General features: G+C 50.4%; 1 long non-coding RNA gene across 1 annotated transcript; it reads left to right on the top strand.

The window, feature by feature from the left end:
- The first annotated feature begins 6,366 nt into the window (after positions 1 to 6,366).
- Positions 6,367 to 8,389, top strand: LOC125548667. The gene is made up of 4 exons (XR_007301139.1): positions 6,367 to 6,483; positions 6,730 to 7,248; positions 7,327 to 7,459; positions 7,563 to 8,389. It is a non-coding gene; the product is annotated as an uncharacterized LOC125548667 (long non-coding RNA).
- Positions 8,390 to 24,725: the final 16,336 nt, after the last annotated feature.

Raw genomic sequence — 24,725 nt, 5'->3', positions numbered from 1 at the left:
ATGCAAGAATAATCAACATGAAATATATCATTCCTATGATATTGAATTATATTGGTGTCTTACCACAGGGTCGGTCATAATATACGACCATTAATATTGAAAGAAGAGACACCGATAAGCCTGTTATGAATTTTAACTTTGAAACACAACGGCAATATCATACCTATGAATTTGAATTTGCACTGTCGGTTCATGTGACCCGAACAGTAAGGGTGATAACCCAATCTTTTAGAAGCCAACACTTCCATATGTATGATGATTGTCATACACTGGCGATTTATTGTCAAAAAACTAAGCCGGGTTAAATTGAGACCATACTTATACTTAGATCTTAGACGAAAAGCCGAAAACTAAAAAACAAAAATTGTTTTTCAAAAACGTAAGCCAAATAAAAAGAAAAATTTGGAGGCTTCTGATTCGAATACGATCAATTAACCGGACCAAAGGGGTTAAGCTAGGATTCGAATACGATCATGTAGCCCCCAGTGGCTTTGGCATTGCGCCGATCAAGAGGGTACCGACAGCTATGTTCTCTTTGGTTGGAATACGACCTATGTTTGAACAGGAAGCCCCCAAATGACCTTGAGAATTTTTTTAACGACTCTGATTCGAATACGATCAAAGTCGGACCCAAAAGGGGTTAAGCTATGATTCAAATACGATCAAGAAGCCCCCTAGTGAGTTTGGCATTGTGCCGATCAAGAGGGTACCGACAACTATGTTCTCTTTGGTTCTCATACCATAGGCTAGCTTCTAGGGTTTAGCCTCTACGATTTCGTGGTAGATCAACTCTTGTAATACTCATATCATCAAGAACAATCAAGCAGGACATAGGGTATTACCACCATTAAGAGGGTCCGAACCTGGGTAAACATCGTGTCCCCTGCCTCCTGTTACCATCCGTCTTAGACGTACAGTTCGGGACCCCCTACCCGAGATCCGCCGGTTTTGACACCGACACCTGGCGCGGATCCTGTGTTGCAGCAAGGTGTGGCAGTATTTAGTAAGTGGGTGTTGGATCTTGGAAATGGAAAGCTGCCCACAACGAAGAGGGAAGGGGAGACTGAAGCCACGTGGATAAAAATACCCGATGACCTTCTTATTCATGCTGACGGTGATAACATTTTTGCGATAGTTTCATCAACCTACACGGAATTTCTTGCAAACTATGAAAACCCTAGGTATCTTCGTGAACGAGCTATTTTAACTCCTAACAATGAGGTGGCTGAGAAGGTTAATATTCATGTGCTCTCGCTTGTGCCGCAGAGTGGACGAGAGTATTTAAGTTGTGACTCGATATTTGAATTTGCTGATGCTGTTAAAGAAAGTAATGTGTTTTATCCTACTAAGGTGTTAAATGCGGTTTCTATGATAAATTTCCCTGAGCATAGAACAATCTTAAAGCCTCGTGTGCCTATTATGCTTCTTAGAAATCTTAGCCAAGCCAATGGGCTATGTAGTGGGACTCATCTGATCGTTAAAGAGTTGGCCGATCGTGTGATTCAGGCTGTTATTATGACAGGTTCTCATATAGGAAGTGTTGTCTACATACCCAGAATAGAATTGATGGGAAAGAAGACCAAATGGCCTTTCATCTTGAAACGACAACAGTTTCCTATTAGGCTTTGCTATGCGATGACAATAAATAAAAGCCAGGGTCAGACCTTATCCTTTGTTGGGGTATATCTGAAGCAACCTGTGTTCACCCACGGGCAGTTGTATGTTGCTGTGTCACGAGTCGCGTCTAGGAAATCGCTTAAGTTTCTTATTGAAGATAAAGATGAGAAATGTTCGTCTGAGACACGAAATATTGTATACCCCGAGGTTTATGCCTCAGCTAGCTCCTTTTGATTTTTCTCGCCTTGGTCCTGTAGTAGTTACATATGGCTTCACTTTTGTTCTTGTTGTCTATACTGATCTATGCTTTTATACTATGTTTGATTACCATGGTTGCTACTATTACCCCATGATTGTACTTGTTGTTGGTGCCTTATCTATCTTCATGCTCTTTTGTTAAGCCTCATACAAACTGCTGGCTCTGTAGTGTGCATCTACTTGTGTTTATTTGCACAGCTGTTTACTTGTGCTCATTGTTACAGTTTGAGTGGTGATTTTGTTCCTCGTCTAAGGTTATTTTCTATAACACTGCCAAAATGTTGTTGTGTGTGTGAGCCCTCACCCATATTAATCTGTTGTTCTTTTTGTAGATGGACTTTATCCCTTTGTCTCAGCTTGGCCAGGGCAGCACCATTTGGCGCATTCGTGTTTATGTCTCTAGGTTGTGGCAGCATCGTGGGGGAACTGATCATGGCCCTATCAAGCATACATATATGGTCCTTTTGGATGCGCACGCAGAGTTTCCATGTTCCTTCTTTACGGTTACCATGTTCCATCGTAATTTCCGACTCCCTGTTTACATGGTTTTTTATGCTCTGCCCCTTCAATTGATAGGGTAACCACATGTATGCTGAGGTCCCAGAAAAGAATGTTGATAACTTCATGGATCGTATCGAAGAGGGTAAGATATACGATATTCGGAAGTTCCTGGTGTTCCCAAGGAAGTATGTCTTTAGGCCAGTTGAAGGTCATTCAATGATCAAGTTTACAAGACGCACTGAACTTGTGGAGAGAACTGGAATGGAGGCAGAGTTCCCCTTCTGTATGTACGCATTGACTCCAATAGCTCAACTCCCTAGGCCTACAGATATGCCAGAGCGCTTCACAGGTAATTCTGCGACCAATCATATTTTTTCCTTTGACTTGATGGGAATTTTACAGAAGGTTATCTTTGGTCTTATATATGTCATTGAATTGGTTACTGGAGTCTCTGAGGCTATTCAATATGTTAGTGCAAGCTAACCTGAACCTTCCACTAAGAGAGTTATCCATTTGAAAGATCTAACGTATGATTTTCATATTTACTTTGTCATTCGAACTATATGTGTTCTGTCACTGTCGCCTTATTCCTAGCCATTGTTAATTTGTTTTACACAGGGGGCATCAAATCACTGTCATACTGTGGGGAGAGTCGGCCTTGGCATTTGAAGCTGATGAGGTTATGGAGCTCGGCACTGCTGAACCTGTCATAATCATCTTTGTTGGTACATTGGTGAAAACTTACGATGGTGAGAAGCTTTTGTTTTGCTTATCTGAATGGACATGTGTAATTTTACCTACCCACATTGGTTTCTCAGTATCATATTAATGATCGTGAACTTGTCCTTTAACAGGATGCAGGGGTGTTAGTGGTAGCACTGCCTGCCGATGGTACATAAATGAAGACCTTCCTAGTATACGTGATTTCCGCAACAGGTGATTTGGTTTGTTCATTTTCCACGGTCAATATTTTACTGCGTGCACATGTGATCTAATATTCACTAAGTTGGATCCTTTTAAACATCTTCTGATAACTGTTGTTGTCAATCAATACTTTGTTTTGTATCTTTGTTTCTGTTTACTTGGTTTGGTATATTGCCTAGGTCATCCATATTTCAGCTTATAATCTTGCCTACCATTGACCTGCAGGTTGCGTGAGAATTTCGCTCCTGTTCAACATATTAATTTACCTGGCCAGTCAGCTGCTGAGGTTGATGCACAGATTAACTTAGAGACAAAAACTGTGCGAGAGTTGGCTGATCTGGATATGTTTGATAACCGGGTACTCCATTTGCCCAGCTGTGTTTATCGTTCGACAAAAAATGATCTTTAACAATTGTTGCCTGATGTTTTTCCTCTGCTTTATTATAGGATTCCCGATTCCTTTGCACGGCCATTCTTAGCAGACTTACTCCTTCTCAATGTTGGTGGTTCTCTTCACGCACTACCTGTCACAAGTCTTCTCTTCCAGATGGTACTGCCTACAAATGTTCTGATATAGCTTGTGCTGGAGTAGATGCGATACTAAGGTAGCTGTGTATTCACAAGACTTTTACTGCTACCATATGAGCTATGCTTTTTGATTTGTTGTATTCATTGGGATGCATCTTTGCCTTGTCTTAAAGGTACCGGATTTGTTATGTTGCAAGAGATGATGACGCTGAGGTTAATGAGCCTGGTGAGGCCAAGTTTGTCTTCTTTGACAAAGTGGGAAGGGAGCTGCTTGGAGCGCCCCTGATAAGTATCTTGCGCCATGGGCGATCACCGGTTGCTCCACTTCTAGAGATTGTCTAGTCTGCACGTGGAGACCCTGCCATCCCGCGTGAGCTCTCTGCTGTTATATCAAGGAAGTTCCGTTTTGTTGTTTCCATCTCAAGCAAGTGTTTTACCAGTGATGACGATGAGCTGTCATTCCAAGTGCTTCGAATAGACACCCCTCTTGGAAAGCAGCCTCAGTCCTCTATAGTGTATCAGGCTTCAAGTTTTACAACTAGAGCCACTCGCTCGTCCTCGTTGCCAAATGACTGTCCTCCTGCTATAATTGCATCATCCAGTGGTCTACTGCCCGGCAGCTCCACACCCCCGCCTTCAATCACTGGCACTCCTAGTGTTCGTCTCTCTTTTTCTCACGGTTCCTCTTTTAGATTGACTACTTACTCCATGTCTTTGGTTCCTCCTGTCACTTACTTATTTTGTGTTGTTCTCGTTCGAGTCAGGCTCTGCTACCTACTTTATCATCGCCTCCTTCTGTCACCAAGCCAAGTGTGACTGGGTCCGTATAATCACACTGATCTTGGCATTTCCTTTTGAATTGGTGATGCACCATTGTATTTTATATGTGTTCCCTCTAATTTTCATAGTGGTGTGGCATCTGAAGTTAAACCAAAGGCTCAACGTGGTATTTTTAAAGAGAAAGTGTCTGCCTCAACTACCCCTGTGATATCTGATCCAATTGACAGTACCCTTGTTGATGCAAATGACGATACCTTGGTAACTTATGGATCATCTGTCTTTCCAAATATCTCTGTCCTACCAGTATTTATGTGTTTATGTGTGTTCCCTATCGTAGGCTATTGGGTCTGTCACTGAGTAGGGGAGGTCACCGTAGCTTGGCGCTTCCACCAAGAAAGATGATTTTCTATCGCCCGATCAGTCTTCTGATGCAAAGAAGTACCTTCCGTCTCTCTGCTCGTGTCCAAGTAGTATAGTTCTACTGTAAATCTTCTAATTTAGTGTGTTGTTTTCAGGTCTCACCCATCTGTTTCTGTTTATGCTCGAAGCAATTCGGGCAAGCGGCCCAGGAAGTGAAAATGGTGCCTGGGTAAGCATAATGCATTCTTTTCGATTTCTTTTGGGTCTTCTTATGATGATATGCATTTTGTCACGTTCTAATGGGTGATTTCCTCTTGTTCTTCCACATGTTTCAGGAGGCAAGGGACCTTTTGTATATTCACACCTTTTGGTTAATGTCGTTCTGAGTTGACGGTTTCTTACCAGTATGCTTGTACGAGTGATTCCCCTGCTTGAGCTTTGACTCGCGGGCACTTACCGCTACATCACTTGGTTGCTTATGAGTAACAATGGCTGCTATCACAGTCATGTTGTTGTCCATCTGGACTATCAAGCTGCTTGGTCAGAAGCCATATTTTTGTCAGGTTCGAGTGCTTTTGGCTTGCTGTTTGCAGTTCCATTTCTCAGTTTGTGTTTTGTGCGATACCCTATGCTTACTCTTTGTCGGTTGCATCTATCCAGGATATAAGATTGATGTATCCATGCATGCCCTGGACTCGATGCCGCAAAGTGAACTAAGTTGAGTGCCTGGGCATACCTTTCGAAGCACTTCAAGCTCTGTTGTTTCAGTTTCGGACACGACGACCTCCGTGTGTAGAGACTAGCGAGTGCTTATGCGAGGGTTCCTACCTTTGTAAATGTATGGGCTATTGATACACTATGATCACATGGCTGTTCCCCTGTGTTGTAACCCAACTTCCTATGAATCGTTGAACCTAATCAATGTTGATGTTCTTCTTTAAATTTGCATTTACATGTGTTGCACTTATTCGTTTACTTTTGGCTTGCTTCTTCGGTTTTGTTAAACTTGATTTACCTCGAATTTCAGTTCTATCTGCTGAAATTTGTACATTGCTCTGGTCAATGAGCCATTTGATATGGGAGATTGTTAGCATCCCGTTATCATGTGGATTATATTTACTTCATTTCTTATCTTGCATGGACATGTTTCTGGACTCTCACCGAAACTTTGGTTATCCGATTCCTAATGCACATTCTGATTCGTATCTTTAGCGAGTGTCCTGGCTAGCAAAGGAGAAGAGTCATTTTGATCAAAAATATATGATGCTTTTTACAACATCTTTTTAAGAGCCCAAAGAAAAAGGAAATTCTCGCGGTCCACCTGTTATTGCCTTTGTATTTTGCCGTTGGGCCAATAAAAGGCCTTCCCCTACCGTGGGCTTCACATTTCGGCCCGCCTGTGCATTTACCGCCTGTCCAGTGTCCATCTACATTTGTTTCCTTTGGTGGATCTCCAACTCAGTTTCCCCTTTCCAGTCAGCGCCGCCTCTAGGGTTTCACCTTCTCACCCTCCTGGTGAGTTTCTTCTGCTTTCGATCCGCTTGTCTAGGTCGATGTCCTCGGACGATGTATCCAACTTGTTTGCTTCGTGGTCTTGCTTCTCTCTTCTGTTGTTGGTGTGTTCCTTGCATTATTAGTTTTGTTAGGGATTGCCTTGAAGAACTTTTGATTTATGTCGATCTAGAGCAACAATGTATTGATTCTTGTCTTGCTATGGCATCTGTGATCTAATTGCTGCCCTCTTGTTGTTGCTCTTGCTAGATGTATTGTCTGGCTCTGTCCGATCTGCGTGCTGGTTGGGACAAACAGACCGTTTGCGCCCGTGTGTCTCGCCTATGGCATTACCGTGGTGGTTTAGAGAATGGACTTGTCAAGCTTCTGCACATGATCCTCATCGGCGCTCATGTGCGATCCAGGACTCTTTAGAAATGTATCGCTTTTGTTTTGTGTTAGTCTATGTCTGATGCAGCACGAAACTGTTATAGGGTAACCATGGCTATGCAGTTGTTCCGACAGATTTTCTTGTCACTTATATTGATATGCTGCATGAAGGCGTGGTGTATGAGTTCAGTCGTTTCAGCGTGATGTCTTCATCATGAACCCCGTCGATGCGTCGTTGATGATCCAATTTACACAATTTACAATTGTGAAGAATTTTTTCGATTTATTTAATGGTATTACTATTTGTCATGAGCTAGGGTCCAAGGAATTATCTGGTGGATGTGCTTGCAAATGATATGTTAACCATGATATACCAGATATAAACATATTTAGGAGCAGGTGAGGGCCACGGTCTATTCATACGGCGTTTGTTTTCTCTATTTTGTACTCAAGTATTGTATTCTCTCTGCTTCTTAGGCTCCCAGTCATCTTCCCTGCCATTGAGCATCTTCCTGCACCGTTGAAGATTATTCTCCAGGTCCAACATGCCGATGTGCATCCAATGGTGTTATTGACCCACCTCATAAACATCAACTTATACCAAAAGGAGGTACCATTGTAACACCATGCAGTTTTGGCAGTCTGCCCATAGTGCTTGCTATTTATATATTTACAGATAGATTGATTATGCACTGTGATGCTTGACTTCTCAGGCGGGAACCTTCCGATGCAATGTGGTGATTACCAGGGTTTCACATTTGAAAAAATGGTGGGCTACCTTCTGTGCAGACTGCCATCACATATCCATGCCAGCTACAACATCGCTTACCCAGCCAGATGTTTATATGTGCTCTCGTCGGTCTTGTTCATGCACCAGCGCTACAATTGGATGAGAACAATTCAATGTTATATCAATCAATGGTCATTTGCTCTCCCTGCTCATTTCATCTATGTTAATGTTGAGGTACACATTGTTTGTCCTTGCGAAAGATCGAAGTGGAGAGGCTGAATTTGAATTGTTTGGCACAAGGGCTCAACAAATCATCGGTCGATCTGCTAGTCAGGTCCTTCGCAACAGCACTCGCATGGCCCTGCTATTCCCAATGTTCATGTAGTGGCCTCAATGCTAAGGAAAACCCCGCCTGAACTCAGTGGTCTCCTTTCCATGAGATGTAAGTTTGTTGTTCGTGCATCGCCTGAAAGTTTCTTTGGAAGGTGGCCGGCGTTCCATGTTGATGCTATCGAGTCCTTTGAGCCCGTCAAATCGAACCTTTCTATGATAGATTTGCTTACGCCATCATGAAGTGATGCACGCAAGGAACTTCTTATGAGATCAGTGTGGATGTTCCCTAGAGCTGATTTTCGGTCTCCTGGATGATCTCTAGATCTTTTGATAATGAACCTTTTTATTAGTAGGATTGTAAATATATCGGTTCTGTAAACAGTATTGTATTAACTATGACAATATGGTCTTTTGCCTTGGGACTAGGCTGCTGTTGAAAACATGGTTAAATATAATGTTCATGTGTGTTTCCTTTCACTTAGAGATCAATCTATTTACTTGAATGTATGTCTATTTATCACTGTGTCATATATATGTTCTTTTAATTCTAGGTTAATTTGATAATTTTACTTTTGATTTATATGTAGAGTGTGGATTTCCATGCTAAGCTTTGACACTTAAAACCACATCTTCAGTCTCCGGTTTTGCTGCACTTGGTCGGTGCCGATGTTTTTTTAACGGAGAAACGATCATATCAACATGTGATTTTAACTTCTGGTCCACCCCTCCTTTTAAAGGATTTTTAGAATTTGTGTATGGCTAATTTTTTCATGGGTGCTTGCATGCTCATGAATACAGGACCTCGGGAAGACACAAATAGCATGAGTTCAGTTTTTTTCTAGAACCAGAGGAAAAACAAATGACCAACCGGAAAAATAAACAAATCGAATGGATTTTTTATAAAGTGTAGAGATACATGCGGCCCATTCATGCTCTGCTAGGCTTTCGTTTGCCGAGCCTGCATATAGAAGCACGTGCTACCTCTTGGTTTTTCCTTAAAGACGAAAGAGTGATGCAGTAAAGTAGTGTAAGTATTTTCCTCAGTTTTTGAGAACCAAGGTATCAATCTCGTAGGAGATCACGCTCGAGTCCTATGCACCTACACAAAAAAATAAGAACCTCGCAACCAACGCGATAAAGGGGTTGTCAATCCCTTCACGGTCACTTACGAGAGTGAGATCTGGTAGATATGATAAGATAATATTTTTGGTATTTTTATGATAAATAGAAATAAAGATGCAAAGTAAAATAAACGGCAATAGAAATAACTAAGTGTTGGAAGATTAATATGATGGAAGATAGACCCGGGGGCCATAGGTTTCACTAGTGGCTTCTCTCAAGAGCATAAGTATTACAGTGGGTAAACGAATTACTGTCGAGCAATTGATAGAATTGAGTATAGTTATGAGAATATCTAGGTATGATCATGTATATAGGCATCACGTCCGTAACAAGTAGACCGAAACGATTCTGCATCTACTACTATTACTCTACACATCGACCGCTATCCAACATGCATCTAGAGTATTAAGTTCATAAGAACAGAGTAACGCCTTAAGAAAGATGACATGAAGTAGAGGGATAAACTCATGCAATATGATATAAACCCCATCTTTTTATCCTCGATGGAAACAATACAATACGTGTCGTTTCCCCTACTGTCACTGGGATCGAGCATTGCAAGATTGAACCCAAAGCTAAGCACTTCTCCCATTGCAAGAAAGATCAATCTAGTAGGCCAAACCAAACTGATAATTCGAAGAGACTTGCAAAGATAACCAATCATACATAAAATAATTCAGAGAAGCATCAAATATTGTTCATAGATAAACTTGATCATAAACCCACAATTCATCGGATCTCGACAAACACACCGCAAAAGAAGATTACATCAAATAGATCTCCAAGAAGATCGAGGAGAACTTTGTATTGAGATCCAAAGAGAGAGAAGAAGCCATCTAGCTACTAGCTATGGACCCGAAGTTCTCAAGTAAACCACTCGCACATCACCGGAGAGGCCATGGAGTTGATGTAGAGGCCCTCCGTGATCAATGCCCCCTCCGATGGAGCTCCGAAAAAGGCCCCAAGATGGGATCTCTTGGGTACAGAAGGTTGTGGCGATGGAATTAGGTTTTCGTGGTGCTCATGGATGTTTGCGGGGTATGTGGACTTATATAGGAGGAATAAGTAGGTTGGTGGAGCAACGAGGGGCCAACGAGGGTGGAGGGCACGCCCAGGGGGTAGGCGCCCCCCTGCCTCGTGGCCTCCTCAATTGTTTCTTGACGCCCACTCCAAATCTCCTGGATCACGTTTGTTGAGAAAATCATGTTCCCGAAGGTTTCATTCCGTTTGGACTTCGTTTGTGTCGGGGGTTTGGTGCGACATATGCCAACGGATGGCTTATCGTGGTGGGGGTGAGTAGAACGTCGCCGGTGCCTGGAAAGGGGATGAGGCGAAGACATGCACGCCGGCGAATCTTACCCAGTTTCGGGGCTCTCCGGGGAGATAATACCCCTAGTGCTGCTCTGCGGGGTCTCCGCATGATCACTATGGCCAAGTTTTACACGGTTGCTCCTTGAGCTGTTTCTGGTGGTAGAAGAGGGCAAGGCTAGCTCTCTCCTTCTATCCGGTATGGTCTAGAATTACTGGTATCCAACCCCCTTGCATGGGTGCCCTGGGGGGTTTATATAGGCCTACCCCCTAGGGGTACAATGGTAATTCGGCTGGGCGCGGGCCCAGCCGTTAGTGCCTCCGTCCTCCGACTTCTCCGCCGACTGCTGGGGCCCGCCAACTGGTCTGGTACGGAGCCGACAGGCCGCGTCCGCTGCAGGCGGGTCTTGTCGGCCGCTGATTACTGTAGCCGTGCTTCTGATGATGCAGGCTTGGTCATGGGGTCGTGGCAACAGCCCCGCCGCCTGGCGGGCGATCACTGTGGCCACTCCCCATCTCATCTTGATTAATGGCGCGTGGGCCCCGGGGGAGGGCTCGGCCGACTCCCCCGGGCTGACTCCCGACGGGTCCGACTGGCGGTTCTCCCGCCGTCTCCCGAGGTCTCGCTGACTGGTGGGCCCCGCTGCCTCCAGGCCGTACAGACAAGCCGTCGTGGGCACAGGACTTGGTACTGTGGTGCTGATGTCAGGGCCGGCCGGGCAACAATGCCACGCCGCACGGAGATCTTCCCGGGTACGGCGTGCTGTGGCCATGCCTGCCCTTGGTAAGGGGCGGGAGTGGGCTTCACTGTAGCCACGCCTCTGCCCCATCCCCTTTGATGAGGTCATGGGTTTGCTGGAGTCGCCGGCCGACTCCCCCAAGCTGGCTTCTCTGGAAGTCGTCCCTAGAACTCGGTCGTGAGCGGGCAGTCGGCCGCCCTGCCATCGACTCCTCAGGAGACGGCTCTTCGCCCTGGGGTCTTGAGGGGCGCAGCCTGCCCCGATGTCTTGAAAGGTTATGGGACTCGGGTTGGCCTACCCATGGCCCATTACTCCGATAGTAGTCCTCGAAGCTGGTGAGGCGCCACGGACGATCGGCTGAGAAACCTCAGCAGTTTCTCTTTCCGAGTGCTCAACACATGGTCTTGATTGACTTCTGCCGGGCCGTCTAGAAGGAGTCAGACTTGCTTAACTCGGACTTCACTCAATTTCGACTTGCTTGGTATCTCGAACGTCGAGGCGGGATTTTAAGTGGCGTGCTAGCTTAGCCTCCAGGCCGCTGCCCGTTCTTGGCCTGTCACGCGAGGGCACGTGGCTAGGCCGTCCTGCCAGCCCACGCGTGCGACGGGACAGGCCCACAGGCGGGGCCCGCCACTACCGCGCCTTGGCGCCCGAGCGGATCCGCTGCGGCCCCGGTGGATGGTTGGGATTCCCGTGGAGTTACTGCGCGCAGTAACTTTACGTGGATCATGGGGGTCGTGGGGTTGTGGGCGCAGTAAATCCCCACGTCCGCCCCCTCGGCTTCGCAACCCACAGGGCTATAAGTAGGGGGAAGAGGGGGGGCACGCGCGCCCCTCCTTCCCACTACTCCTCACTCTCTTCCTCCTTGCCACTCCTCGCACTCCTCCTTCCTCTCATCTTCTTCGCTCCGCCGCACGCCCAAGCTCCGGCGAACGCTGCGGCGATAGCTCGCGATGAGTTCTTCCTCCGCTGCCGCGCCTCCCCCAGTGCGTTTCGGCACCTAGGACGGTTCCGAGGTTCATGAAGACCACATTGAGTTCCTCCGCCGGACCCGTCGGCTTCCCAGCGAGGATCGCGTGCAGGTGCGTCTTGCGCCGGAGGGGGAGATTTCCCCCGCCCCACAGGAGGGTGAGCGGGTCATCTTCTGCTCGCGCTGCCTGCGCGGGCTGGGGCTGCCGGCGAGCAGCTTCTTCTGGTCTTTCTTGGAGTTCTATGGCCTCCAGCCGCACCACCTCACCCCCAACACAGTGGTGCTGCTGTCCGCCTTCGTGGCCTTGTGCGAAGGCTTTCTCGGAGTCCTCCCCACCCTTGAGCTCTGGGGGGAGTTCTTCTTCTCCAAGCTCGGCACCCAAGTCGCGGGCGTGCCGGCTCAATGCGGCGCCTTCATCGTCGTGCGAAGGTCAGGAGCCGACAACCCCTTCCCCTCCATCTCGCTGATAAAGTCGGTGAAGATGTGGCAGAGGTCCTACTTCTACGTCAGGAACGTCGCCACGAGGGGCGACTGGGTTAATCTGCCGGCTTTCGAAGCCGGCCCGCCGGCTGGGAGACCGCCCAACTGGTCGTACCGGGCCAGGTCGCTGACGCCTGTGGGAACCGGCGCCATCACGCGACTCCGAGTGCTGACGCAGTCGGAGGGTCTGACTGGTCCGGACCTGCTGGCCACCTTCGTCTCGCGCTGAGTTCTCCCACTCCAAGGCCGCCCTCACATGATATGCCAGATGAGCGGGCACCGCGACCCGAGTCGGATGTGCACCAAGGACATGCCTCACGAAGAGGTGGCCTTCATGGTGAACTACCTCTCGGACAGCAGGCTCCTGGAGGACTGGCGATTCGGCAAGGAGCCGTACTCCCGCGCCAACCCCCCGCCCGTGGTGAATCGCCTTTCTTTTCTTTCTTTAGATTGTCTTCTTCTTGCCGAGTTTTGTTTTGACCAGTCGTCTTTGGTTAGAATCCTCTTCTTCATCCACCAGCCGGCACCTCGGGGCCGGCCCGTGAGTTCCTCGCCGACCGGGCGGAGAGCGACATCAACGACCCCGACCTAGGGGCGGCGGCTCTGGAAGACGACGCCGAGGGAGGAGGAGGGACAGCAGGCGACTTCAGGCCCTCGGCTACCTTCGCCGACTGGCCTGAAGACAACGCCGAGGGAGAAGTCGCCCCTCGCCATCGGCCAGGAGCCAGCCAGCCTGGCACGGGCTCTTCTACTGCGCCGGGCGCTCCAGGCGGCGGGAAGAAGCGCAGGGCCGTGCCGACCTTGTTCGGCAGTCGGCCGAAGAAGCCCAAGGGCTCGGCTGCGGCGACCCGGCGGAACGAGGCAGCCGCGAAGGCCCTCCGCTTCCGTAAGGAAGTGAAGAAGCCGTCGTTGGTCTCCACGTAAGTATTCTGTCTTCAAAGTTTTATTCTTTCTTCGTGATTTGTTCTGAGTCTCTGCTTGCCCCTCTTTCTTCAGGGCTCCCCTCTCTCTTGAGCGGGTCGCTGCCGCCTCCGTCATGGGGTCAGCGGAGACGTCCGCCACCACTCGGCGGATTGACCCCGCTGCTGACCTCCGGAAGGCGTCGGAGCGGAATGCGCAGGAGAGGCGCAACGAAGAAGAGGCCCTCCGCCTGGAGAAGGCGGAGGCCGACAGGGCGGAGGCCTCCGCTAAGAAAAAACTAGCGGCGGCCGAAACCGCCGCCATGGTGAAGCAGCAGGCTGAGGAAGCCACACGCCGCCAGTCGGCCTTGCTTGTCACCCTGCTGAACTCTGCGCCGCCGCCTCCGGAGTTCACGGGGCCAACTGGAGAAGCCGGCGGGGAGAACCTCGTCGAGGAGAGGGAAGGCGGCGACCCCTCTACTCCGGACGCGCACGTTCCGCCGCCGTCTGAAGGCGTGCAAGGTGAGCAGCCAGCGGACCCTCCGGTGCCGCCGAACGAAGACGAGGTCGTGGCGAGGCTACTCCTCCAAGTTGGCTCGCCATCGCGCCGTCGTCTGGAGAAGGCAACTTCGGCACCCCGCCCCCTGGAAGCCGGCACCGCCAGCTCGGTGGCCCCAGATGCCGAAGCGACGAGCGCCGCACCTGTTGGGTGGGTGCGAGGAGGCGGCACAGGGCCGCTGAACCGGGCGCTCCTGGATGTCCAGGCGAAGCTCCGTGCTGAGGGAGACGCTCTCCAGAGTTGCACCAAGGCGTTCCTAGCGTCGCGGGCAGCCGTCCGGGTGTGTTTTTTCCCTTTGGTCTTTGTTTTCTTGCTCCTCTCTGGGTGTAGTCCCCGAGTTTCGGGCCGGCTGCTGAGCAGGCGGCCCAGAACTCCAATTGATGAACTTCTGGGTATTAACTTTGTCTGAAATGCTTGTCGCAGGATTACCACAACCTCCGCGTCACTGCCTTCAACCGTAACGTTGAAGAGTTGGGCAAGCGGACCGCCGACTTGGCGGAGAGCCGGAGTAAGTCCCCCTTTTTTCTGCGGGGGCGCGCTAGCGCACCCGCGGGTTGTAGTCCCGAAGATTCGGGCCGACTGCTGAGCAGTCGGGACGGATCTCCCCGGCGACCTACTTTATTGACGACTGTTATCTTTCTTCCTTTCCTTCAGGAGCCAACGCTGCTCTTCAACAGCAGCTGAGCGAAGCCAACTCCGCCCTGCGCGCCAAAAGGGAGGAGTGCAGCAAGCTCGCCACAGAGCGCGATCTGCTGGCCACTCAGTTGGCAGAGCAGAAGGAGCTGCTTGTGAAGTCGCAGAGGGAGGCGGAGGAGACGGAGGCCGCCCTCTTGGCCGAGTTCGCGAGCGAGCGCTCCTCCTGGTCTGACAAGGAGGCGCTGCTATCCTCTGGCTTCCACGAGATTGAAGACATCGTTGATGGTGAGCCTCTTTATTTTCTTTCTTCGAGTTGCCGACTTAGATCGTGCCGACTCCTGGTTTTTGACTTGCTTCTTCGTTTCTTCGTGTCTGTGCAGACTTCTTCCCTGGGCAGTCGCAGGCCGCCATCCAAGCCATCGAGGCTGATCGTGAAGGTCGGAGAGCGGAGGGGCAGAGATTGCCGCCGATGCCCCCCGAACTCTTGACGAGCACGTCCTGAGCATCGAGGCTCACCTCTGGCCAGCTCACCGGATGCTGCGCCGGCTCCAGCGCGTCGGTGCCCAGGCGATTGCTGCCCTTTGGCCGGATATGCAGGCTCCGCGCACCCCCAGTCTGACGGCCAACTGGCTGGAGATCGCGGCTGGTCGTCTTGAGGCCTGAAAGGGCTCTTCGGCCCGGGCTGGAGCGCGCCGGGCCTTGGAGTTCGTCAAGGCGTGGTACCCAGGGCTGGATCTAGACCGGTTGGCCATGCTTCGGTCGGAGGCCCAGCCGGAGCTGGCGGCTGCGGAAGACGCCCTCGTCAAACATGCTGCGGCGATCGCCGAGTACACCGACACCAGCATCTTCGTCCCCGAGCGGTCTGAAGACGGCGAGGAGGTACCGCCGGAGTGGTTTGGGATGAACCCAGACTACGGCGAAGACTCGGCGGAGATGATTGGCTCCAGCGTCGAGGAGGAGGACGAAGCGGAGGATGGAGGCGAGGCGGAGGCACCAGAAGACGGAGCAGATGGCCAGCCTCAGCCCGACCGCGCCTCCAGCAATGAGCCGCGTGCGACCGAGTCAACTGCCGCCGGAGGTGATCAAGCCGAGACTAGCCAGCCGGCTGCCCCGACGCCTGACGCTGGCGCCTCCTCCGACCCTCCGAATCCGTCTGCTGCCTCCTGAGCTGCCGATGTATCTTTTATTTTATCTGCTTCAGTAGTCTTTGAAGAACTTGTTAATTCGCATAATTCCACCCGCGGGGTGTATTTTGAACCTCTACTCGACAATTCGGCCAAGGGCCTATGTTATGTAAATATATATATATATATCTTTTCTTGCTCATTGTTCTTTTGGCTTTTTTCCTTTGCCGCTTTCTCTTAGTTGCCTGCCTTGCCAATCGGACAGCCGCACTGCGGACTGTTGCTGGATCAAGTGCTAGGCTACTTTGGGAAAGCAAGTACTTAGCCGATTTCAAGATTGTTTGAGCAAGTTGGATAGAAGACGACAATCCGACTATCCGAGAGTCGGTTTGCGAGAAAGGCTGGAAGCCAACTTGAGCTATGTTTTATGCTTTGAGTCCTTAGCCGTTTTTCATGCGAGTGCCCATTCTACCTTACTGCTGCCCACCGTACAGTCGCTCTGCGAGCTGCGGCTTCTGACAGGAGACGGTTTAGGCGTCTACACACTACTTGTCCGGCTGCAGGAAGCATTTCATAGTGCAAGGCAGCAAGTCCCCGGGTCGACTTGTCGAGCCCGGTGCCAAACAACATGACAAAGAGTAACATGTTACTTGTAGGCATAATTTTTATCATACAGACAAAAGAGGGCAGTCCCCTAGCTCGTCTCAGGGGGCCCGAAGTCTTGGTACTTTAATACAAAAGGTAGCGTGGTACATACTGCATCAACTGTAAAATCTTTGGAGGAGATTTGCATTCCATGGCCGCTCTGTCTCCTTGCCGGAGTCGTCCCTCTTGCGTGATCGGGGCTTCTGAGCGTCGACCAGGTACTAGGAATCGTTGCCCAATACTTTGCTGATGATGAAAGGGCCTTCCCAAGGCGCTGACAGCTTGTGCTGGCCGGCTGTTCGCTAGATCAGCCGGTGCACAAGGTCGCCTTCTTGGAAAGATCTTGGCCTGACCTTCCTGTTGTGGTATCGGCGCAGGCTCTGTTGGTAGATGCTGGACTGGCTGAGTGCCAACAGCCGGCCCTCTTCCAGCAGATCGACGCCGTCTTGTCGTGCTTCTTCTGCTTCCTCCTCGGTGTACATGGTGACTCGTGGGGAGTCAAACTCTATGTCCGTTGGGATGACGGCTTCGGCACCGTAGACGAGGAAGAAGGGCGTGAAGCCGGTTGACTTGTTTGGAGTCGTGCGCAGACTCCAGAGGACGGCTGGCAGCTCGTCGAGCCAGCAGCCAACCGAGCGCTCCAGAGGCTCGATCAACTGAGGCTTGATGCCGGACAGGATGAGGCCGTTTGCTCGCTCCACTTGGCCGTTTGACTGCGGATGGGCGACGGACGCTAGGTCCAGTCGGATGCCCTGTGTTGTGCAAAAACGGGCCAAGGTGCCTTTGGCAAAATTTGTGCCGTTGTCGGTGATGATGCTGTGTGGTATGCCGTACTGAATTGTGATATCGGTGATGAAGGTCACGGCAGTCGGACCATTCAGTTTCTTAATTGGCTTCGCTTCCACCCACTTGGTGAACTTGTCCACTGCGACAAGTAGGTGAGTTAAACCACCTTGTGCTGTCTTGAATGGTCCCACCATGTCTAGACCCCAAACTACGAAAGGCCAGGCAATGGGGATGGTCTTGAGCGCAGAAGCCGACTGGTGCGGCTTGGAGCTGAACTTCTGGCATCCTTTGCATTTTTGGACCAACTCCTTGGCCTCTTCCAAGGCAGTCGGCCAGAAGAAACCGTGCTGAAAGGCTTTGGCGATGAGTGCTCTTGAAGCCGCATGGTGGCCGCATTCTCCTTGATGGATGTCTTTGAGAATCGCCTGGCCTTGCTCTGACTCTACGCAGCGCTGGTAGACACCAGTGATGCTGCGCCTGACCAGCTCTCTGTTGATTATGGTATAGGCTGTCGCCCGGCATTGTAGTTGCCGAGCTGAGGTCTCGTTAGTTGGTAGCTCTTTGTTCACCAGGAATTTGAGGATGGGCTGGGCCCATGAGGGTGCTGCTATTTCTTCGACTACCAGAACTGCGACTTGGACGAGGGCGGCTGGGCTGGGAGGCGGCGGGTTGGAGTCAACAGCTGCTTGTTGGGTTGATGAAGTCCCCAGGCCGACTGGCGCGGTTCTTGGGCCGAGTTCTGGAATCTTCGCGTCCGCCACCGCAGTCCCCGGCCGGGCTCGACTGTGGCGGCTTTGGAGTCATCCGCCAAAGTCCCCGTTCCGTCTGCTGGAGCTCTGGAGTCGGATCCGCCATTTTCGGGAGGAGCCGGCACAAAAATGGAGTCTGATTCTGGTGAAGGCTTGACAGACGGCTTGAGGAGGCGTTGAAGGGCGACGCCAGATGGTATTGCTTGGCGGGTAGAGCCGATTCATGCCAAGGCGTCTGCTTGGTCGTTGTCGTTTCTTGGCACATGGAGGAACTCGCACCCTTCGAAATACCTGCTGAGTCTGCACGAGGAAATGGTAGCTCGCCATGTTTGCATCTTTCGCGTCCCAGTCGCCAGATGACTGCTGGACCACTAAGTCCGAGTCGCCATAACACAAGATTCGGTGGATGCCAAGTTCTTTGGCAAGCCGGAGCCCGTGAATGAGCGCCTCGTACTCGGCAACGTTGTTGGAGGCGGCAAAATGGATTTGCAGTGCATACTTGAGCTTGTCGACCAGAAGCGTCTCGGCTACCGATGATCTCGGCAAGTGGAGCCGTGCAGACCACCGTGATTGGATGCTCTTGAAAATAAGGCTTCAATTTCTTGGCAGCAAAGTGTACGCCATAGTACATCTTCTGGTAGTGGGGGTAGTTCTGCTTGGAGGTCGACAGTACCTCGCTCAGGTAATATACTGGTCTCTGGACAGGCAGCGCCTTGCCTTCCTCCTTGCGCTCTACTACCATGACTGTGCTGACTACCCGGCTGGTGGCAGCGATGTACAGGAGCATAGGTTCCTTAGGAGTCGGAGCCGCCAGGACGGGTGGAGTAGTCAGCATCTTCTTCAACTGGTGAAAAGCTTCGTCCGCCTTATGGTTCCACTCGAAAAAAGTGGTCTTCTTCATGAGTTGGTATAAGGGGAGAGGTTTCTCGCCCAGCCGACTGATGAATCGGCTGATGGATGCTAAGCAGCCAGTGAACTTCTGCACATCCAGCAGTCGGCTGGGTACCTCCATTCTCTCGATGGCCTTGATTTTTACTGGGTTACATTATATGCCGCGTTCAAAGACCAGGAATCCTAGCAGCTGGCCAGCTGGTACTCCGAAGACACACTTCTCGGGGTTGAGCTTGATCTGGAACCGGCGTAGGTTCTCAAAGGTCTCCTTGAGGTCTTCCAACAGTGTTCCACACTTTTCCGTCTTCACCACCACGTCATCTACGTAGACGTGGGCGTTCCTGCCGAGGTGCTTGAGGAGGCACTTCTGCATGCAACGCTGAAAGGTGGCGCCGGCATTCCTTAAGACGAATCGTCATGGTGAGGTAGCAGAATGCTCCAAACGGCGTGATGAAGGCGGTCTTCAATCTGTCAGCCGGGTTCAGCTTGATCTGGTGATATCCTGAGTATGCATCCAAGAAACTCAACAACTCGCATCCGGCTGTGGAGTCTATCACCTGGTCAATTCTTGGTAGAGCAAATGGGTCCTTGGGGCAGGCCTTGTTGAGGCTCGTGTAGTCAATACACATTCACCATTGATTGTTCTTCTTTAGCACCAGGACCGGATTTGCCAGCCACTCTGGGAAGAAAACTTCCATAATGAAGCCGGCTGCTAGGAGTCGGGCTATCTCCTCTCCGACAACTCTTCTCTTTTCTTCTGATAAGCGGCGCAGGGGCTGCCTGACTGGCTTTGCATCAGATCGGACATGTAACTTGTGCTCGGCGAAATCCGTCGGTACACCTGGCATGTCTTTGGGAGACCATGCGAAGATGTCCCGATTCTCACGGAGGAAATCGACAAGCTCGCCTTCCTATTTGCTGTCGAGGTTTGCACCTACGACGGCGTACCACTCTGGGTGCTCCGGATCCAAGGGTATCTTCTTTGTCTCTTTGGCCGGCTTGAACGAACCTTCGGCTTCCGACTCCTTTGGGTCGGGCGATATCTCCGGCTACTTGCCGGCCATCGCCACAACTCGTTCAAGGAGTCGCTTCTCGGCTGCGATCACCAGGGACTCGGCCAGCCGACTGCTCTCGGCCGCGCAAGCGAACGACTTCCGGTAGTCGCCGGCCATAGTCAGAATTCCCCTGGAACTAGGCATCTTCATCTTGAGGTAGGCGTAGTGGGGGACCACCATGAACTTGGCCAAGGCGGGTCGGCCACGCAGCGCATGGTATGGGCTCTCAAGGTCCACCACCTCAAACCAAACAGACTCTCTTCGGAAGTGATCTTTGTCCCCAAAGAGGACGTCAATCAGGATCTTGCCGATTGGTGAGCAGGAAAGCCCGGGAACAATGCCGTGGAACACAATCCGGCTGTTCTGAAGCTGTCTTTGCTTGATTCCTAACTTCTCCATGGTGTCCTTGTACAGGATATTGATGTTGTTGCCCCGTCTATCAGAACTCACGAGAAACGCGTGGCCCGTTTGTCCGTGGCAAAGGTGGTGTCCAGGACCAAGGCGTAGGAGCCTGGACTCGGCATCACTTCTGGGTGGTCAGCCCTGCTCCAGCTGATGGGCTTCTCAGACCAGTGCATGAACTCTGGCGTCTCTGAGGCTATTGCGTTCACCTCTTGTCACTGCAGCCGCCTGCTGCATCGATCATCAGCCACACTGGTGAACACCACATAGGCTCCATGCTCTTCAGGGTATTCGTCTTGTACTGCGCCGACTGGCCTGACTGCCGGCTGCTGGGGCGGAGGCGGAGGCGGCTGCCCAGCAGGCGGGGGTGGCAGGAGGCCGTCTCCCTTGGCGATCCTGGTGAGCCAGTGGCACTTCCGGATGGTGTGATTCGACATCTTCGCGCCGCTGTGGAACTAGCAAGGTCCATCCAAGGTCTGCTCATAGGAGAAGGCCGGCAACCAGTTCGGCTTGCCGCCTTTCTGTCGCTTGGGCGGAGGCTGCTCTTCTGGCTACTGGGCTTCAACGGTCGCGACCTGCCGGCTGCCGGAAGCCGGCTGCGGGGCCCTGCGCTTGTTGTCGCCCTGCTGTTGTCGCCGGCCGGCGTCTGCCGCCGGAGTTCTTGGAGCCTGAGGAGCTACTTTGCCAGTCGTGCTGATTTGAATTTCTGCCTTCATGGAGGAGTCAGCCGTAGTGTACTTGTCCGCTATGATCAGCAGCTCGTCGAGGGTTTCTGGCTCGTCACAGAGGAGCTTGTGCTTGAGGAGGGTGCATTCTCGGCACCCGGCTGTGAAGTACTCGATGGCCTGCACCTCGTGCACGCCCTCGCAGGAGTTCCGGAGCTCGGCCCAACGCGTGAGGTAGTCGCTGAAGGAAATATGCCCTAGAGGCAATAATAAAGTTATTATTTATTTCCTTATATCATGATAAATGTTTATTATTCATGCTTGAATTGTATTAACCGGAAACATAATACATGTGTGAATACATAGACAAACAGAGTGTCACTAGTATGCCTCTACTTGACTAGCTCGTTAATCAAAGATGGTTATGTTTCCTAACCATGGACAAAGAGTTGTTATTTGATTAACGGGATCACATCATTAGGTGAATGATCTGATTGACATGACCCATTCCATTAGCTTAGCACCCGATCGTTTAGTATGTTGCTATTGCTTTCTTCATGACTTATACATGTTCCTATGACTATGAGATTATGCAACTCCCGTTTGCCGGAGGAACACTTTGTGTGCTACCAAACGTCACAACGTAACTGGGTGATTATAAAGGAGCTCTACAGGTGTCTCCAAAGGTACATGTTGGGTTGGCGTATTTTGAGATTAGGATTTGTCACTCCGATTGTCGGAGAGGTATCTCTAGGCCCTCTCGGTAATGCACATCACTTAAGCCTTGCAAGCATTGCAACTAATGAGTTAGTTGCGGGATGATGTATTACAGAACGAGTAAAGAGACTTGCCGGTAACGAGATTGAACTAGGTATTGGATACCGACGATCGAATCTCGGGCAAGTAACATACCGATGACAAAGGGAACAACGTATGTTGTTATGCGGTCTGACCGATAAAGATCTTCGTAGAATATGTAGGAGCCAATATGGGCATCCAGGTCCCGCTATTGGTTATTGACCGGAGACGTGTCTCGGTCATGTCTACATTGTTCTCGAACCCGTAGGGTCCGCACGCTTAAGGTTACGATGACAGTTATATTGTGAGTTTATGCATTTTGATGTACCGAAGGTTGTTCGGAGTCCCGGATGTGATCACGGACATGACGAGGAGTCTCGAAATGGTCGAGACATAAAGATTGATATATTGGAAGCCTATGTTTGGATATCGGAAGTGTTCCGGGTGAAATCGGGATTTTACCGGAGTACCGGGAGGTTACCGGAACCCCCCGGGAGGTATATGGGCCTTAGTGGGCCTTAGTGGAAGAGAGGAGAGGTGGCCAGAGATGGGCCGCGCGCCCCTCCCCCCTTGGTCCGAATAGGACAAGGAGAGGGGGCCGGCCCCCCTTCCTCCTCTCTCTCCTCTTTTCCCCCCTCCGCGAATCCTATTCCAACTAGGAAAAGGGGGGAGTCCTACTCCCGGAAGGAGTAGGACTCCTCCTGGTGCGCCACCTCTTGGCCGGCCAGCCTGAAGGAAATATGCCCTAGAGGCAATAATAAAGTTATTATTTATTTCCTTATATCATGATAAATGTTTATTATTCATGCTAGAATTGTATTAACCGGAAACATAATACATGTGTGAATACATAGACAAACAAAATGTCACTAGTATGCCTCTAATTGACTAGCTCGTTAATCAAAGATGGTTATGTTTCCTAACCATGAACAATGAGTTGTTATTTGATTAACGAGGTCACATCATTAGTTGAATGATCTGATTGACATGACCCATTCCATTAGCTTAGCACCCGATCGTTTAGTGTGTTGCTATTGCTTTCTTCATGACTTATACATGTTCCTATGACTATGAGATTATGCAACTCCCGTTTGCCGGAGGAACACTTTGGGTGCTACCAAACGTCACAACGTAACTGGGTGATTATAAAGGAGCATTACAGGTGTCTCCAAAGGTAGATGTTGGGTTGGCGTATTTCGAGATTAGGATTTGTCACTCCGATTGTCGGAGAGGTATCTCTGGGCCCTCTCGGTAATGCACATCACTTAAGCCTTGCAAGCATTACAACTAAATGAGTTAGTTGCGGGATGATGTATTACAGAACGAGTAAAGAGACTTGCCGGTAATGAGATTGAACTAGGTATTGGAATACCGACGATCGAATCTCAGGCAAGTAACATACCGATGACAAAGGGAACAACGTATGTTGTTATGCGGTCTGACCGATAAAGATCTTCGTAGAATATGTAGGAGCCAATATGGGCATCCAGGTCCCGCTATTGGTTATTGACCAGAGACGTGTCTCGGTCATGTCTACATTGTTCTCGAACCCGTAGGGTCCGCACGCTTAAGGTTTCGATGACAGTTATATTATGAGTTTATGCATTTTGATATACCGAAGGTTGTTCAGAGTCCCGGATGTGATCACAGACATGACGAGGAGTCTCAAAATGGTCGAGACATAAAGATTGATATATTGGAAGCCTATGTTTGGATATCGGAAGTGTTCCGGGTGAAATCGGGATTTTACCGGAGTAACGGGAGGTTACCGGAACCCCCCGGGAACCATATGGGCCTTGATGGGCCTTAGTGGAAAGGAGAAAGGGGCAGCCCAAGGTGGCCGCGCGCCTCCCCCCTTCCCCTAGTCCTATTAGGACTAGGAGAGGTGGCCGGCCCCCCTCTCTCTCTTTCCCCCCTCAAGGAGTCCTATTCCAACTAGGATTGGGGGGGATCCTACTCCCAGAGGGAGTAGGACTCTCCTGGCGCGCCTCCTATGGCCGGCCAGCCTCCCCCCCTCTAGTCCTTTATATACTGAGGCAGAGGCACCCTAGAACACACAAGTTGATCCACGTGATCTATTCCTTAGCCGTGTGCGGTGCCCCCTACCACCATAGTCCTCGATAATACTGTAGCGGAGTTTAGGCGAAGCCCTGCTGCTGTAGTGCATCAAGATCATCACCACGCCGTCGTGCTGACGGAACTCTTCCCCGACGCTTTGCTGGATCGGAGTCCGGGGATCGTCATCGAGCTGAACGTGTGCACGAACTCGGAGGTGCCGTAGTTTCGGTGCTTGATCGGTTGGATCGTGAGGACGTACGACTACTTCCTCTACGTTGTGTCATCGCTTCCGCAGTCGGTCTGCGTGGGTACGTAGACAACACTCTCCCCTCTCGTTGTGATGCATCACATGATCTTGCGTGTGCGTAGGAATTTTTTTGAAATTACTACGAAACCCAACAGTGGTATCAGAGCCTAGGTTATTTATGTTGATGTTATATGCACGAGTAGAACACAAGTGAGTTGTGGGCGATATAAGTCATACTGCCTACCAGCATGTCATACTTTGGTTCGGCGGCATTGTTGGACGAGACGACCCGGACCAACCTTACGCGTACGCTTACGCGAGACCGGTTCCCCGACGTGCTTTGCACATAGGTGGCTTGCGGGCGACAGTCTCTCCAACTTTAGTTGAACCGAGTATGGCTACGCCCGGTCCTTGCGAAGGTTAAAACGGAGTCTATTTGACAAACTATCGTTGTGGTTTTGATGCGTAGGTGAGATTGGTTCTTGCTTAAGCCCGTAGCAGCCACGTAAAACTTGCAACAACAAAGTAGAGGATGTCTAACTTGTTTTTGCAGGGCATGTTGTGATGTGATATGGTCAAGACATGATGCTGAATTTTATTGTATGAGATGATCATGTTTTGTAACCGAGTTATCGGCAACTGGCAGGAGCCATATGGTTGTCGCTTTATTGTATGCAAT

This window comes from Triticum urartu, chromosome 3, assembly GCF_003073215.2.
Source record: "Triticum urartu cultivar G1812 chromosome 3, Tu2.1, whole genome shotgun sequence".
NCBI classification, from domain to species: domain Eukaryota; kingdom Viridiplantae; phylum Streptophyta; class Magnoliopsida; order Poales; family Poaceae; genus Triticum; species Triticum urartu.
Note: the sequence above shows the minus strand (reverse complement) of the source record. Positions and strands in the feature narration are given on the sequence as shown.